Below are 19,026 nucleotides of genomic sequence, written 5' to 3'. Positions count from 1 at the left end.
TACAGAAAGTAAAAGATATAAGTAAGTAAGATATAAATATTTGTAAATATATATATTTATATATCTTTATAAATATTAACACTCTAATAAAAGATTGATATCTTCGACATTAACATCAATGTTGACTACGATCATTGTAATCGATACGTTCGGCACAGCATTTCGCGGAACATTGACACTCCTGGTTAACAATATGTAACGCATATACGAGCATGAGAAAGAAAAATCTCTCTGGCGTTCGCGATGGACGGGCTCATGTGTGCCGTCGACCGAACTGGTTGCGCGGAGTTTTTTGGCCTGCTCGAAAAATAGATAAAAATGTGCGAATAAACGCCGGTCGCGGCTCAGGGACAACCGGTTGCCATCTTGCTTTCTTATATAAGTCCCTCCTTGGTCTTAAAGACGTTCCATCGCGCTGTGCACTCGCTAACATTTGACTCGCCTTCGCCTCTCTCGTTCTCTTCTCTCCTTATTTCTCTTCTTCTCCCCCATATTCCTGCTTCTCTCTCTCTCTCTCTCTCCTTACCATCACTATAATCGTCCCTTTCGCGCTCGTGTATCCGCGCGTCTCTCATACGTGTTTTCTTCTTTCAACCTCCACCTTTCTTTCCATCTCTCTGTTCGCTGTTTCACTCCTTGACGCCACTATCTCCTCCCTTTCTGCCATCTCCTCACTCCTTCGGATCTCTCGACTCGGTCACATTTTCAAACATACTCATCTCACCGAGCCTCTCCGTCAGGGCCGGACGATGTTGCGCAAACGCGGCTAGATTAAACTTACCGATGAAAATGAGCTTTTTCATTTTTTTATGTTCTATGTACATCTGAAGTGTATTAGCAGTCAGTAATTGCTTCCGCACTTTACTATTATAATAACTATCGTAACTGAAGCTATTAGACCGTATAATATGTAAATGAGATGGTCTCCTAGCTGACATACATCATGACAGTTTTATCCCAGACAACATAAGTCTAAAATTGTGACACAAGACGTTTTGAATTTATTTTTAAACGCAAAAAACGTTTTATGATTCGATTTTAGATACTTTTTGTCGTCAAATTTTTCTCTCAATTTGAACTGTGTAACTCCATTATTTCAGTATAAAATAACGACACATTGAATAGAAGCAGGTTAAATTTGACATTATAGATTTATATAAGCAGTGTAATTCTCTTCATCTTGAAAAAGTAAAACTTAGACTTGTTTTGCGATCATATCTTCAGTTTTTAAGAGGCCATGGATGGGCCTTGATCTATTTATCCTCGAACTTTTAATACGATTATATTATAGAGTCGGTGATTTTTAAAAAGTAGATATAAAAAAAAAGGAAAAGATATTAAGAATAACTCGTTAGTGAGTTATTTATCACAAAATACTCGCAGAGATGTCAGATAACGAAGAGAACAGTGATACCCGAGGGAAACGATGAATTAGAATTATCAATAGTACTGTTAAAAGCGAATGAGAGGGAGAGGTCGAGAGATGGGGCGCGCGAGATAAGAAGAGGGGTGAATGAACGCGTGATATAATAAAATGTGTCTTCATATCACTCGATGATTATACTTGCACGCAAAGAGACGATTGCCAATGTTTTTATCTCAAGTCGAAAAAAACTTTCTCTCTCCCTCTCTTTTTTATGATCATCTTTGATAGATAAACCCAGTCTTTTTGTTATTAAAATATCGATTCATTACAACTGCAATGATATAAAAAGTTGAAAAGCATTTCTTCTATAATACAAATGGCTTCGAAGAATTAAACGGTCGAAGAACTCATTCCAGAACTTAATTATTAGTGTATTTAATGCTGTAACATTTAAATTAACTTGTATTAAAAAATTTTAAATGGTTCTAAACATTAATTCTTTTCCTATCATATTTAAAACTTTCTCTTCTGAACACATACACACATACACACACTTTCACTTTTAATATTAGAAATATTTATATAGAAAGAACTAAGTTCTATAAGCCTCTCAGAATGATCTAGAGAGTGAATTGAGGAAGCGTATAAATAGTTAATGAGTAATCACTAAGTGTTTCTCCATATGCTTTTATTTTTTCTTCTTATGTGTACGCACGCGTCGCATTCATTCCTGTACCTTAGAAAATAGCGACTACACTTATAATTTATATAATCTAATTCCCGTAGGAGACATTGATTAGTTGTTACCGCCGATTCCGATTAGAGAATTACATCTAAGGTACGTGTCGTAAACAATTAATGGATAATTATGAAATGATACGTTGTCTCCAGAGATTAATGATTGTTGTCGCAGACTCATAACGAGTCACAGGGCCGCACACTATTTTCTTTGCTGAGCCTGCAACGTTCATTGTTGAATATAATTATCAGAGCACAATGAGCACTAATTGTGTCACACTGTCGCAGCGCTTTCTAATGATACCATATTTTAGGTAGAAGGAAGTTGCGACATACACAATAAAACTGAAGGAAGTTTTAAAGATTTAAATCACATTGCTGATAATGATGATATTGTAATTAGAATTAATAATTTTTTTTTTGATAATGATTAAAAATCGAATGTCAAAAAGTATTGTGTTGTCGTCAATCATTCCGAGTGCCTCTGTGTTCGAGAACCGATTTACACATTGCGCAAGCGATGATCTGCGGCCATTTGTAGATTCCTGAGCAACGCCGTCTCGCAAGGACCAAATCATAGATCTTAGCGCGATTAAGATGCGTCAAGGTAAATTACACTGTTTAGCGCGTACACGTCGTTTGTCGACGATATTTTTCGATGTTCTAGGTTACGAGGTAAGTTACCGCGGTTAGCAACACTTGATTCCACGGTGCAAGGTTACGGTAGACGGACTCTATCTCCTGTTTGAAGACGCAACCGTATATACGGTGTGATCTTCGAAAGAATGTTGTCATTAAGAATTGCGACTATCAGAAGGTCGGTTTGCTCATTAAGAATTCGACATATGAGAACTGCTATTTTTATTTTCGTCATGTTATAGAATACATTATATAAAAAATGAAATGTTAATTTCGATTTAAAGACGTATAATGGACTTTCTGAGACATGCAAAAATATTAAAATTAACATTTTTATGTTAATTTTTAACATTTTTATGTCTCAAAAAATCTGTTATATGTTAAAATATCTATAAGTTAAAATTAACATTTTATTTTTTACAGTGTACGAATATATTTTAAAAACATAATATAAACTAATTAATATAATATATATCTTATAAAAATATTAGGTGTTGGAATTAATTCGTAGCGTTTTACAAGTGATGGGAAGTACTTTCATTAATGTATTTTTTAATGCTCATGTGAAATAAATAACATTCTTTCATTAAAAAACGCTACGAATTAATTCCAACACCTAATATTTAAATAGAATTAGCGATTAGTTTTGTTGTAATTTTATCTTTGATATTGTCTTAACGAATTACAATAAAAAGATAGTTATTTTACATTACTCTTATTGCATAATTATCTTTAAACATTTTTTATTCAATATTACACAAGACGGATATAAATAACACACTGTATTAAAAGCAACAATTGTTTATCTGGTTTATCCCGATTTCTTCACTTCTTTATTAATTACCGGAAAAACATCTGAGAAATAAATTGTCTATCTCTTTTTATGTCATAACACTGGGGCGAATGTTAGCTAATTTACTAAGTTATATACATTACGATAAAGCCTTGTGCAAGCTGCGTTAATATCAAATACTCGGAAACAAGTTTACGTAATATTTTGTGCCACGTTTATTAATGAGATCCCCAGTATCGCGTAGTTATCGTAGGTTAAAATATTATAAAATCAATGTAATCAACAAATCCGAAAGTTTTATCTTTGCTTGCGAGTCAAATCTACTTACATGCGTGTCTTAAAAGTGCATATTTTAACGAAACCCGAAGAACGCTTGAAGAAACAAATCTAGCTTTATTTTGTCTGATACTTTCACTTGCGCAAAGGATAAGAGAAAAATATGGAAATGTTCTGAGATAACAGTATCACTGTATTTATGAGTCACCGTGTACATAGCTTCGGCTCGTTCGTCAGCGTATGCATTGCTCGTAAGAAAACGGGAAGACGACGAAGATGGATGCCTCGCATGAAAGAAGAGGATACGAGCGATGGCGGTAGAAGAGGAGGAAGAAAAGAGAGAAGAGCAGAGAGAGAGAGAGAGAGAAGGAGAAAGAAAAAAGACGAGGCAAAGACGGGTCTCTCTATCGTTGCACACGAGTGCGTTGGAATAGTGCGACACTTGCTGCGCGAAAACGACGAGCTTATCAACGGTGCTGAGCGTCGAAGAAGAAAAGAATACGATAGCGAAACGTCGCGAGTACACACTAGTCTGTTTTCCTTTCCTTTAAGATAAATTGTATTAAAATTTTCGCGAGCAATTTGCGTTACGTGTGACATTCAATCGTGCAGCTATTTATCCTAATGCGATGGACAATACTCATTTGATATGCGTGCGGCGTGTACGATATCGAACTATAGAAATTTAATTTTTCTGCCGTGATTTTAGGCCGTTACGAATTGGAAAACTGAAAAAAATTACAACATATGTAAATATACATATTCATTAGTTGCGCTTAACCTCGATTGATGATGAAATTTCCACTTCCAAAATAATGATAAAAATTAAATAGTTTTATATACTGTAGATTTTCAGATAGCCGAACCACAACCTTCAAACTGTATGAATCATGAAAACAAAAACAATATTTAAAAACGATGAGCTGTCTGTTTTGGACCCACACGATAATAAATCTCTCAAAAAGGTCAATTCAATTTTCTCTATGTAAATTTAAATTATTCTTATTAAAATATACTTAATATTTATTCTTTTATACGAGTTATGTTATTTTAGTTCCTTGAAGTTAGTTAATGCCCTTTAATTAAATTGAATGGATTATACAGACTGAGCATCAGTAAGTGTCACAAATTTTCCGGAAGGTAAATTAAGTAGAATCTTATCACATTCTACCTACAGTTAATTACACTTGCACACAATCAAAAGAGTATAATAGTTTAGTTTACAGATATTATTTATCGTTACAGGAAATACGTCTAGATGCACTGCGGCGCGTAATTAACGCGTTAATCGTGCTCAATTATTCAACTTTGTAAACAATCGGTTGGTATAATCTAATTTATAATCCGCGAGCAGAATAGAATTTTCCAACTAGCTAATTTAATTAGAATATCTCGCGGCCGCAATCCGTAAACGCATAGCTATAACACGCCTCGTATAATTGCGGGACGTAGCGCAATTAATATAACGGATTCTCCTTAAACTCGCCAATAAATCTAACCAAAAGCTATTAAAATTCCAATGATCATGAAAGACATGGTTTTATGGAAAACGTGGGAAACATAATGCGGCAAAAACAGTGACGTCCGATGTATACTACATGTATGTACGTAGAAAACGTAGTAAAACATAGAAAAAATATTTTAACATTAATATCAATCAATATATTTAGCATCTATCAATATATTTTTTTAATAGAATAATATGGCGTTTACGATATTTCCCACGTCAATTTTCATTTATCATTCGAAATTTCAAATTTCGTTAACCATGACGAGCAATAATTTTCAAATATTCCAAACATTTTTGCGACGGTTTCAAGATTAATTGTAACGAAATGACAAATAACAACGCGTCGCGAGCGCCGAGCATAAATCGCGTCTGACGCAACGATATATTTCCCTCGTCGCAGAAGAGATGCTGGGAAAATTCGCGATAATATATCTCAGTGAGCATACACGTAACGTTGAAAATTAGCATAGTTGCATCAAGGAGAAATTTTGCGATTACCTTTACAGATTTTTTACAAGAAATATTTCAAAAATATATATAAGATGTTGATTAAGTTATTTTATATTTTAGAGCTATTTTTACATATTTATATTTTTTTTATTGCCGAATATCACTGTTCCTAAAAGTTTGAGTTTTCTGTGGCTAAGAAAGCACCGCTAACTCAATTTGTTCTAGAGACTCGGTATGGTGGAGTATCAAACGCTCCTTGAGAACAAGGCTGCTGCCATTTAACGCGTGAGGGAGCGATGCACTCGACAAGGACGGCCTCATGTTTTCATAAACTCTATTAATGAAACGCATGCGAGTGAAATATTCCCTCTCCCTCGGGCGTCTCTCCCTTTCTGCGGCGGTTCGTCAGCGCGTTATTGAGAGAACAAGGGACACGTTCGTCGAATTCGCGCGCTATTTCCAGCGAACGGTCTCAGAACAATACCTCCGTTTTCTTACGTCGTTTGTGTTGGAACGTGCACGAGTGCGCTGCTTAGCGAATTGCGATATATATTCCCCTCCGACAATAAATTAGCCTGGGAGAAAAGAAACTGTTATTTTAATTTCATTTAATTCGTCAGACATATTTCGACACTTTCGTCAAGGAGAAATCGACCTACATTTATCAGACACGGCAGATGAAATTGCAATTTGGGAATGATACATAAGTAAACCCATTTTATTGAGACAAAGGATAGTAGCGCGCGTTAGGGATATAATGATTCAGTTTTATAACGACGCCGTTAATGAGAGTCGCCAGCTCGTGGAATGCTTTTACGCTGACTCGCTCTTTATTGCGGGTAAAGTGTGGAATACATTGCTGAAGCCGCTGCTTGTTTCGAGCGACAGAAATGAGAACAAATGTAGGCGTGTTCGATAGCCGATTGTTTTGGCGTAGATTACGCTTACCGTACGAGTACGACGTACGCGAACGTACTACCGATTTCTTAATAGCGTTTTAACCTTTGTCTCAGTGTACATTTTAATGCAGCTAAGCCGATATATTGACAAGCGACTCAGTAAATAGTCCGTGTTTTTAAAGCTGCTGATCCCACAAATGGCATACAGGCATACTTTAGTTACATAAAGCGTGACAGGCAGAATTGGCATAAATAACAAATTGATAACGTTGTGTAACCACAAGACGAATATCAAAATTGATACTCACGGATACTTACGGTTGCTAAATCTTAATGCAAGTAGCTTTATACAGCTGTATGATAACGTAAAGCGCTATGGCGTAAAAAAACATTCTCGTAAAGCTATTTGAAAATAAATCTCTGACGAAAAGAAAATTGACATTTCGATAATTATTCGTGCGCAATAGCAACTTATGGATTTTAAAGTCAATTGTGAATCAATGCCAATTAATGACATGCTATAAGAAATATTTCGTATCATCGAAATGCTAGCTTGTGCGTTTGCATTTCGCTTAATTATAATTAATATATCAATAGCGCTAGGCTAACTAAAATAAGAGCGACAATAAGACTCATGTCGACTTCATCGGCTCACTTCGCTGGCGGCATAATAACGAGATAATGAAGCTTACCATATTAAACAACACGCGATAAGACACACGGGCGATAAGACAACCGATAAGAGTGAATCTTTCAAACAAGTTCGCTGAGACAGTTACGGCCATAAACGCATCCTGACAGCAGACTGAAGATGAAAAAGTAAAGTTTCTTTATTTTATTCTATTGACTATATTCTATATATAATTTATTTTAATTAAAAATCTTTCAGGATTTAAAATAAATTTGTATGAATATTTTTTAAAAATTGCATTTGATGACATTATTCTCATTTAAATTATATTTTAAATAATAATAACAAAAATTTCTAAACTATACTGTATATATTTGTATATGTATAGTGATGTATAATATATAAGGATGTATTTTTATAAAAAATATTAATTTGTGATTTTTATAAGAGTAATTTATCATTTTGATTCGTTCTTGAAACTTTTTATTAATTTCATTTCGTAATGTTAATCCTTACATAAGGTTGCATGTAAAAAATACATTTTTTTATACTTCTTAATCAAATACTTTTTAATGAATTTTTTAAATTAAACGATTTTGATGAACCTTGCAACAATAATTTTACATATAAATAACTTTTTGTTATTATTAATATATGTAAGCCGATTTCGGATCAAACGAGCAAGGCCAGCCATGTAAATCCTTCTTAATTACATACATCACTGCATGAAAAATTATTACGTAACATTACTTCAAACCATCGTTGTATAGTTGCGAATTAAAATGTAAGCAAAATATACGAGGATACATCATATTGAGACACGTCCTAAAATGTATACCTGTGTATTTCGAGTCTGCTCATTATACGAGCGCAGGTGTAATTGGATTGGATGAAAGTGTATACAGGTGCAATCATTAATGGCGATGAAATATAACAAATTAAATTGGAAAGAATGTCTTCAGTGAAAATTGTCTTGTTGAGTCTTGTCATTTTAGGACCATGCGTACTTCTAGAATCGAGAGTGCCGATCACTTTATTTGCTCAGCATCGCATAAGATACTGCCTACAAACTTTTTAAGCACTTTAAAAACATCTGCTGATTGTAGAGTGGTTTACCATTTTAAAAAGAAGAATTTTTAAGTTATAAAAAAATAAACTGCAAATAATTACAAAATGTAATATCAATTTGCAAAAGAAAAATTCTCAAAAAGCCAAGTTTACGACCGTAAATAATTTTTGATCTTTGCTCGAGAGTCATATTTACATATCGATATTTAGTTATACACATTAATATTTCATGAGAATTTGAGATGTAAACTTGGAGAATATTAATGTTATTATGTGATCTAATAATCTTTTGATAATATATATGCACAACGATAGATCCTTCATCACTTGCTGTTGCTGACATTGTTGCAACACTAAAATTTACGACGTCAATTTTACTCCGGGAAATTATAACGACGCACTTTACGATGTACTTTAAAAAATAAAAACGCCGATCGCGTGATTAATATAAAATAAGCCGACGTTTATTTATTATGTCTGCATAGAACGCAAACTCTAAGTGTCGATTGAAGAACGAGCTAGCGTGTCCAAGTACTAATTAGCCCTAATTGGCTGAGTGAGAGGAGGAGACAACGCATAAAATGTTGTAGTAGATATAGCCGTGATAAAATGTTTCTCCACTCGAGAAATTGCGTTCAACTTGAAGGAAATTTTATTTCATATGTACACGTGCATATAACATACGTACTACAAAACATTAAGAAACGAGTTCTCTATTACAAGTTTGAAAACTATGAACGTTAAAAAAAGAATATACAATACAATTAAAATTTTTTTTCTTTATGGAAACGAAGAGCGCGTGGAATATTTCGCATTGTAGGAGAGCTTGTTCAGGCGCGATCAAAGTGCAATTTCTAGTCGAGCTCGCAAACCGTGACGTGTCCGGTTTCGTCGGCAAAATTTTCAGCGTCGAGGCATATTTTTACAATCGCGTGTTTACAGAATAAATTTGCATAGAGTTAATACCGAGAGAAATTCCGCGCTTAGAGTGCAAGACGCGTTCGAGGAGTGGCAAGGCATCTTTGTATCGCGATATCATATTCGCGGTTGTTGGCTGTTAATTTACATACAACAAAAGAGAGCAAAGTATTGGCGAGAAGCCTTGGTATATCTATGTGAGCCACGTCGCAAACCGGACTATTGTGTTTTGAGCCCGGTGTTTGCATTGGAGAACGCATCATCCGGATATAATAGTCTCTTTGTTATAAATTCGTGAAAATTAAAGAATTTGAGCTTTGGTACACATTAGTCGTGGTTCTCTTTATTTCTTCCGTTCCTTATATTTATTTTATTTCCGAACGATTTTGTCATAATAAATTACCGCCTTAGAGCGAAACCTAACCTGCTCGTATTACATTTGATTCACGTGAATTCACACGTATGCGATTGAAAAAACGGTGGAAACTTAAGTCGAACAGCCAAGATTCATTACGTTCCGATTTTTATTCGTTTCGAGTATTCGCTTTTTCTTTTTTATCGCGTTTGCAGATATTTGATGCAATGCCGCATCACAGCACAATTTTTCCATTAATCGATAATGCACGAGTATTCGTCGACGTACTCCAGTAATCCATTATCCGCACTATGTTATCATGATAAACTTTCACGTCATGGTTTCATAATCGTTTCGGGAATTATGGATGAATGACTTAATTTTATGTAACCACTGAATCGCAAAGAATGTTTGTAATAAGTATGAAAGATAAATGGTAAATATAGAAAAAGTGTTTTTTAAAATCCCCTCAAGAAACTTCTTTACAGCATGCCAAGTAAATATACCTATAAAATTACAAAGATTGACTTTACCATGGTACGTGTTATATTGATTCTAATATAAACAATATGTAACATACCCATAAAAACCACGTAAAAATATGAAGAATCATGATGCAGAGATTGAAAAACATGACGATAAAGAAGTAAAACCATTACTTAAAGATTCTTGACGATTCTAGAGAGTGCCATAAAGTAAAACGATGATACCATGATTATAAATTCTCGCGTTCCTAATTCTACTTAATAATGTGTACATAATAAAAAGAAACAAATTTTACAATCGGGAGAATCTTATTATAAAATTTATATTTTACGTACAATGTATAATAACAAAATGTTATTGTGCAATCTTATTGTGCAAAACGATATTAATGCAGAAAGAATATAAACGGAATAAACTAAAATTACATTAACTTCAATTTAACCATGTATAATAATATTGTCTATTGACTCCTTATAATAATGGCTTCAATTGTAATATTTCATTAGCACATTATGAATAAATTCAGTACATGGATATCTCTATTTAAGAGCCGATTAGATGCAAGACGTAGTAAAACAAACGTTGTAAAGGCACATTCAATTATATATATAGTCCTAATTATACTTTCAAATTTCATTCCATATTAAATAACATATATTTGCTACTGCCAGTCACATGATTATTATACATATATGATATTTCATCACAGATGAGACTTGGTATAGTATTAACATAATGCATTTCTCGCGAATAACCTTGTACTACGTGTCCACTGCTTCGTCCAATTGAATGAATGCTAATTTCCTTATATTCGCGATCGATACGCGAAGTATATTATTCTCAGAACTTGTCAATTGTCGAACTATGTTTTTGATATTCTTGCATTTTATTGTGATTTATTATGAACAAAGAAAATTGTTTTCAAAGGAATTTTGTTGTAATTAATTAAGAGAACAACCATGAGCGAAATTGAATAAAGTACTCTCTAAATTTTTCAGAATGAAATCTCACTCCAAAAAAGGTGAAATACTATCAGTGAAAAATTTGCATTCTTGAATAAGAATGCCAGATTTCCATTCCTTTTTGAAGTAATATTTCATACTTTTGGTACGAAATTTACTTCAAAAAAGGAATAAGTTTCATTCCTTTGGAATATCTCACATAATATAATAATTTGCATTCTTATTCAAGAGTGCAAATGTTTCATTCTTTTTCAATTCTGACAATATTTTAACTCTTTGTAAGTGAGATTTCACTCCAAGAAATTTTGAGAGTAGATCAGATTTACGAAAGTTGAATTATACAAATAAATTATTATTTATTTTTATATTATACACATGTACTATATTTTAATTTATAATAATGTAAATATTAGAATGATTAATGTATAATATATTCTATTTCTATAATTGTTGATAGAAATTTTCGAGCCCTACTTCTTTGATTTATATTTTACTCATAAAATTGAAAGATGATTCTTAAAATTAAAAGCGATATTTTCACACTACGAATACTCAAATTTTATAAAAATTACAGAATATCACAAGAGGCAATTATTTCCAACAAGGTACATAAAGTAAAATCCGACTCAACATATTTTAAAAAAATATTACGATTCAAATTATGATCTCCCGATTATTTTACTCGCTGTAGATGAAAAGGAAAAAATAAATAAAGATAGAGTCGCGTAAAATGCATCGCTACGCGGATGCATTTCAACGTCGCAAAGTCGAGAGATGCTACATCCTGGCACAACGGGCATCAAATGAGACGTGCATGTATTATAGTGGTTTTGCAGTTAAAATTGCAATCCCGATGTTACGACAATTTGGATTTTTTTATGAACGGTTTGATATCTCAGTGAATGCGCGCCGTGGATAAAAGATATGTAAGAAAATCTTAAAAACGATAGTAAAGGTTCAAGCTACGTTCGTATCGTGTAGATAAACTATGCGAGACCGATATGCATCTTAAGACGAATATCACCCAATAGCTTGCAGATACACTCGTATGATTTATATCCGTGCCTGCGATGCGTTATAATTTACTTGAATTAAATTTTTATTCAAAATTGTAAATTTTTTGGATTGCCTTGTACATCTGTTTTTCTGAAAAGAAAATTGATTGCGATCTTTTAGTGAATGTTCTCTACCAAGATGAATGCATCAGAGTTTCTTTTACGAATAAATGTCCGAAAACCCGTTAGACGATTACTATTCGTCATGCAACAATGTAGTAGAGATGGTGTGGAGTAAATGAAAATGTCTGGTACTTGCATTATGCACGCGACGAGCCTTTTAATCACGTCGACTACTCTAATTGCTTCGCTTCGATTGCGTGGAAAGGAAGCACGGCTAATGCACTTTCGATCGCCGCGAGTGTTTTTCCACCGGATAGTTTGCGATACGCGACGCACCCAACGTTAGCTTAGCAATAACATTGGTATCAATAAACTGAATAAACGAGGCGGCTCCGCTTCCTCGATAAAAGTAAATGTAATGCGCACGCAGATATCTCGCTCCACCGGAAAATCGCTTTTCTTTTTCGGCCTTCTTATCATGCAGCACATACAAATACACGATATTATCGTATCTATTCTGGGTTTCTATTTTGGTTAAGAGATTGTGTTATATCGTAAAAAATATTATTCAGCTTCTAAGGGATATTTTTATCAGCACTTGGATTTTCTCTCGACTTTCGACTCGTAATTCAGACTAACTTATCTTATATTTGTCACATATGCCTCACTCTTAATTATAAAAGAAATATAAAAATGAATAATTTACGAGATTAGATTATTTCATTTTTTACTCAATTAAATATCGTATCACGATAAAAAAGTTTTAAATTATACAAAAGTAATGTAAATGTAGAAAAATATTAATTAAAGGAAAATAATTAATAAATAATTAATAATTAATAAATGACAATCATTTTAATTTCCAATTTATTAAATGACTAATAAATAATGCGAGCGTACTTAAACTCAAATCTATTACTTATGGAATGTGTGATAATTAAAATTTGATGTTATTGCGTTCATTTTTAAGATATGATTGTACTACGTTAAACGACTACAGAAATAATGATAATTTACTGGTGACTGGTCACCATTTAACTCTGGTCGTTTAAAAATAAAATGGAGGGAACTACGTGCCGCATGAGTGTTATTTTCTTCGTCTTTGGTTATGTGCAGCTATTGTGTATATCTGATGTTTCCGGTGGATTTTCCCCTCGATGTTTGCATGACACTCGTACCCGGCATTTATGGCATCGCATCTAGACTCTTGTTTCTAGAAAGAGGATTGTTTAGCAATGATTAGCAATGAAACGTACATTTTCGAAAGCAAAAGTTAACGTGACACGTGTGTAATTGCTATAGATCTTGCTTTGCGCAATTTTCTCATTTACAGCTTGGAATTTAGGATATATTTTTTTCTTCGATTATATCGTATTTACACACCTACATTGATTACTTATTTCACTTTATATATACAAATGTAATAACTATAGTTCAATCATTTTTATAAGTTAAAAATTATAATGAATATCTTTATCTCGTCTAACATAGATATAACAATAAATATTTGTAAAGATGATCTGATTAAATAAAATATTGGGTGTAAATAAACTTCTGTGCGATAATATTGAAAAAAAGATATTTCATTAGCGACATGTAATTGTAATTTGCAAAAGGCTTTCTCTCCTCGCCATCCAGAAGAGTCTCGCTTGGTTTATAGATGTAACACAACTTCTGCAAGAGAATCGAGATTTCAATAGGTCCTCAAGGAATTTATCTGGGTAGACCGATAAGACCTTGCGACGTAGAGGAAAACATAAACTGCCTATACAAATACATAATAGATACTTCAAAATATCCAGATAAAAACATTGTTCTTCTATTTACATCACTAACAGCGAGATTTCCGCCGGAGGCCACCGTTCGGAAATCGAACACGACAGGGCACCTCTTCGTCGAAGAGGAAGAAGAAGAGAAGAAAGTTCGCTGATAAGTGGCGCGCAGCTTTCGAAAGCGAAAGTCTTCGCCGTGCGCTTTCTCGTGCACGTTTACGCGACAAAAACATTAGGCAACCGGATGCTCCGTAGCCCTGGCCACGAAAATCCACCAGACTCTCCTCTCCTTCGTTCTCTCGGCCTACCGGCCTTGACGAGTTTCGCGGCTCCCTGATTCTATTTTCAAATATGCCCATCGTGCCCCACGGAGCGTCCAGCGAGGAAGAACGCATTCGCCATTTTCGCATCCTTTTTGTTCTTGCCAATTCTTTCTTTAGAAAGTTAAAAGATCCCAAGCGGGAGCCCTATTCTTGATACATTATTAATACATTATTAACTGAATTCTTTTGATATGATAAATGATAATATTTATCCTTGAAAAGATGTTTTATTGCAATATCAAGCAAGTTTTATCTTCATTTTTATACGTAACTTAAATGAAAAAACAAAAATTATTTTTTTTTAAGGGAAAAAAGAACGATAGAAGAACTACTTGAATCGTTTTTATCTATTTAATAAAATATGTTATTTACTTCATTTGTGATGCGCAATCTATTATTATGCCACGTATTATACTTCATTACTTGCGTGGGGTATCCTAGGGCATCCATCTTATAAATTCTAAATAAATATTATTTATGCACATTGTTATACTTAACACAAATTGTTTCGTAAAAAAAATGTGCGCCTTTATCTAAAAAAATACATAAATATTATTTTTATTTAATTGTAAATTATCAAACAAATAAAAATTGAGACATATATAATATTGTATCAAAAACACTCCACGTTAATAACTATGTTAAAAAACCTACAAGAATAATTTAGAGTTAATTATCAAATAACATTGGTAACATAATTTTTAACATTTGTCATGTTTTTACGAAGTTTTTGTACGGATAAAAATTTCGCTTATTGCTGATTTACTGCGGAATTAGGTTTTGTGCGGAAACGCGAGCGATGCATCTCGATGGAGCGGCGTGCACGTTAATTACACAGAGAATGAGAATTGGATGTCAAGGGCCGCTCTCGATTCCAACGTTTTGCACGCTAAATGCTATTGTCACTGACATTTACGAGCTTGCCAGTGCGCCGACGCTTTTTAGCCTCGCGTTTACACGCTCTCGCACACGATGGCGGGAATCGAGACGATTAAAGTTCGGGTTGGTGGAGTTTAATTGGACGATCGGAGCAAGTAGAAGCACACAATAACGAGGAGGTAATTAAGCAATTATCGTGGTACAGACCCTGCCTGCTTCTTCTAGACAGTCGACTCCGTTGACGTGGTCGGCTTATTGCGCCTATTTTAGAACTGCTGAAAGTCGGGAAAGTGAAAATTTTGATTTTATTATTTTGGTTGTTATTTTCGCAACGAAAACACTTTTGATGATGCGTTTTTTAATACACTGAGAAAAAAGTGTCTTGTTACAAAAAATAAGTTATTAGAATCCAACGAATAAATAGTTTTCTCGTGTTAAATTAACTTTTTTTGTATCAAGATATTTTTTTCTCTTAGTGCATCAAGTCTATTTACTATCTCAAGTTTATTTACTATCTAATATTATTTATATGTGATAAATTATAGTTGCACAACACATACATATCGCTTTCTTACTTCAAAAGAACAAGTCAAAGAATGACGGTATTTTTAAGAATCGTAAAACAAAAATAATATTTGATTATGTTAAGATTATATTTTTCTTATTTAATTAATAATATTATTTAATTAATAATTTTTGTTAAATTTTTGAAAAATAATTTTTCTCCTTTTCTGGGAAATTTAATTTTGTGTGTGAGCTTATCATTTTTAAAGTAAGAGAGCTTTCGGAAAATATTTCAAAAAATATTTCGAAATAAGATGTAAAAAGTGTTTTAAAATGGCCATCGAATGCGTGGAATACGAACGCAAAAGATCGGCAAGAAGAGAAGATAATAATACTAGTGGAAAATAATAGGGCTGAAATATCGAAGTGCATACTTCATAGTAGCGTTTGAAAAGAAAATCGCGCAAGAGCAAAACCTCAGGCTCACCCGAGTGTAGGTTCGCCAAGTACTTCCTCGGCGTGTGCTGCGCAAGCCAGAGTTATATCGTGTACCACAGCGAGAAAAAGTCGCAACATGCGTGGGCAAACAACGGCAGTGCACCACCGCTTACGTGCGTGCGTACGTGCGGGATTACGTACGCACGATGGGGAATTTCATGGCGTGAAATCCACCGGGCGACAAGGGAGCACGTAAGATCGTATTTCGCGACAGGCATGGCACAAGAAAAAAGTTCGCCAGCTTCGCGTTTAGCCGCAAACTCACAAAAACGGTTAACACTTTGTGGTAACGGGCACCTTGTTGATGTAAACTCACTCTTACATCATTGAAAAATCTTTGTGGTTTGCAATTGTGGGGAGTCGCATTTGAAGTCTTTGTATAATAAAATCAAGATATTAGAACAAAAACTATAAATTAATAATCATATAATTAATCATTTTAAAAATCGTCCTTCATTGTACGAAAAGAATAATTTAAAAATTTAGCTAGATTTAAAAATAAATTTATTGTCTCATCAAAATAATTATGTAGGAAATTCAAATATAATCATCAATGTTGCAAAAAGTTTTTGACATTCCAGTTTGAGTAATATGTTATTTTCAGATATGTTATCTAGCTAAATTTTTATCTACTTCAGTAAAACCATTCTTTCTGTGTGATAAAATACTTCGTTCATCTTTTCGGAGAGTAAGTATTTGCCCTTGAACGCCAGATAAAATATATTGTTCGTACGTAAAGCATCTGCCAAGATAAAATTTTATTTACAGTTGGTATTACGTTGGAGATAAAATGAAATATCCCGACGCCTTCGCAGAGACCTGGTGCGTGCCGACGTTTCTTACCTGATCGGAATAGGAACGTTACAACTTTACAACGTTCGGGAACGGTAGGCAAGCGTGTGCGAATTTGTAGGCTCCCAGGAAGACTATAATTACGCTTCCTACCGCGTATAATGCGAATCGCGTGTAAATGAAGAATCAGAAATGAGTCACTTAGTTTGCAGAAGTTGAAGTGACTTTGTTAGTAGCTTTTGTTCTTATTCTCATTATCTCTTATTTTATATGGCCATAAGACGTTGCGTTAATAATATAAACAGCTTAAGTACTTAACTTAAATAGAATATTGATGTATCATGATCATTGATTTGAGAATATTTACAAAGATTGTAAGAGTTTTGGTTTCTGTAAAACAAAAACGTAAATAAAAACGTATGTATGAAAGAAATTTATTTTTTAAATATATCTATTAACTAATTTACTCTGATAAATAGATTTTCAATTCTAAAAATATTATTTTATGCGTTTAAGAAGAATTCGCTCGTGTAGATTCCTTTTTTAACGAAAATATGTTAATTATTTACAATTTATTTATTTCTAAATTAGTTAGTAATTATAATTTTATTAATAATGTTAATTATAGAAAATAACAAAATTTTTTTGTCCGACTGCCTAATTATTGAATACCTGAATATATGTATCGTCCAGTATTTTTCGCTGCGAATATTTTTATCGCGAAATAATTTTCCTAAAACGGAGATTTCTCATTCAAGTAGTAAAACGCGTGAAACCGCGAATATTTCTCAGGGAAGAAACACGTGTGGGCGTTACGATTGGAAAAGTAGATCCGCATATACGCACTCGTAGAAAGCTAAAAATACAATGAGGCTGCGAACTAAACAACATGATCGATCCACGTGCGAAACTTCAGCCTCGCCCGTATGTTCTCGATTGAAGTGTAATTTCTTCCGCGTCCATATATGGCGTGTGCACAAAGTGGTTTAATCTCTTAGAAGGCCAGCTATTCAATTGATTTTTGACGCGCTTAACCACGCTTTGTAAAATTAATGGACATGAGTCTGATCTGCTCGAACGCGTCAAAATATAGCGGTTGATCGAGCTGCTATTTTAATTGTAAATACTCCGATTCTCCTAACACGTATACTGACGTTGATGATCCTAAGTACTTCTCAAAGTGCAATTATAGCATCTATTTATGTGTTCCATATTCGCTTGTTAACTGCATGTGTAAATACATGGTTATTGAGAAAGATCGGTCATTAATATCAATAGGTGACATTTTCGTTTTAAGTATTGTGGCTATGTGTGTATTAATTGCGCAATGAATATCACATATCAATCTGCACGCTTCAATTAGTTTGAAACGCTACGTAATTGGCACTGTAAATCGGCTTTGTGCGGCACACTTGGTACCGGAAGACTATCTATGCGTTCATTGTTATCTCGTGATTTATGGCTAACAAGCATTCGCTATCGATATTTATTGCATCGTGCTACAATAATGCACCGCGATAAATTTATATATAATACTATACGAGTTTCATTTTTTATTATACTTTTTATGCTATTCGAAACTCGAAAGTTACTTTATGTACGTACGCTTTATGCATATGAAATTTGATTAGAGTTTAGAAACGAATGCCAAAATTTTAATTAAAATTTTCCGCGTTCTTCCCGATATTTATTCCTTCGACTTAAGATTCCGAAAAATATTTCAGTAGCGATAATATATTGATAATAATATTGTAATTAAAAGACACTACAAGCTTTTACAGATCTCGGTAGATGCCGGTAGATAGGCGGTGCTGTTTTCGCGTAATTAAATGGAAGATACATACGGAGATAAGATCGCGAATTCGTCTGCATAGCTTCCATCCGAGGTCGCATCTCGCTCAAGACAAAAAGAATTCGAAAATATAAAAATCGACACGAGCCGCTAGGCTAGCTCGTTGATTGCGACTGCTATAAATCGGCTGTACATGGCGGGGTCAACCGGAGCCCGGAAGACGAAGTCTCACTGAGTGGGGATTAAGGCGAGGCCGC

At 33.9% G+C, this 19,026-nt stretch overlaps 1 protein-coding gene and 1 long non-coding RNA gene across 3 annotated transcripts in view; one reads left to right on the top strand and one right to left on the bottom strand.

The window, feature by feature from the left end:
* The window catches only part of LOC105148923 (uncharacterized), a 256,440-nt gene that overhangs the window by 157,136 nt on the left and 80,278 nt on the right, over nt 1–19,026 (bottom strand). The window lies entirely within an intron of this gene.
* Nucleotides 730–14,595, top strand: LOC147907227 (uncharacterized). 2 transcript variants are annotated; one of them, XR_015547631.1, is made up of 3 exons: nt 732–4,561; nt 4,661–4,952; nt 5,058–14,595. It is a non-coding gene; the product is annotated as an uncharacterized LOC147907227 (long non-coding RNA). The 2 variants fall into 2 exon arrangements; XR_015547630.1 differs by having other exon boundaries at nt 730–4,561; nt 4,661–14,595.

Source organism: Acromyrmex echinatior, chromosome 15 (assembly GCF_024713525.1).
Source record: "Acromyrmex echinatior isolate Ae372 chromosome 15, ASM2471352v2, whole genome shotgun sequence".
Classification (NCBI taxonomy): domain Eukaryota; kingdom Metazoa; phylum Arthropoda; class Insecta; order Hymenoptera; family Formicidae; genus Acromyrmex; species Acromyrmex echinatior.
This window is presented reverse-complemented; position numbering and strand designations above follow the sequence as displayed.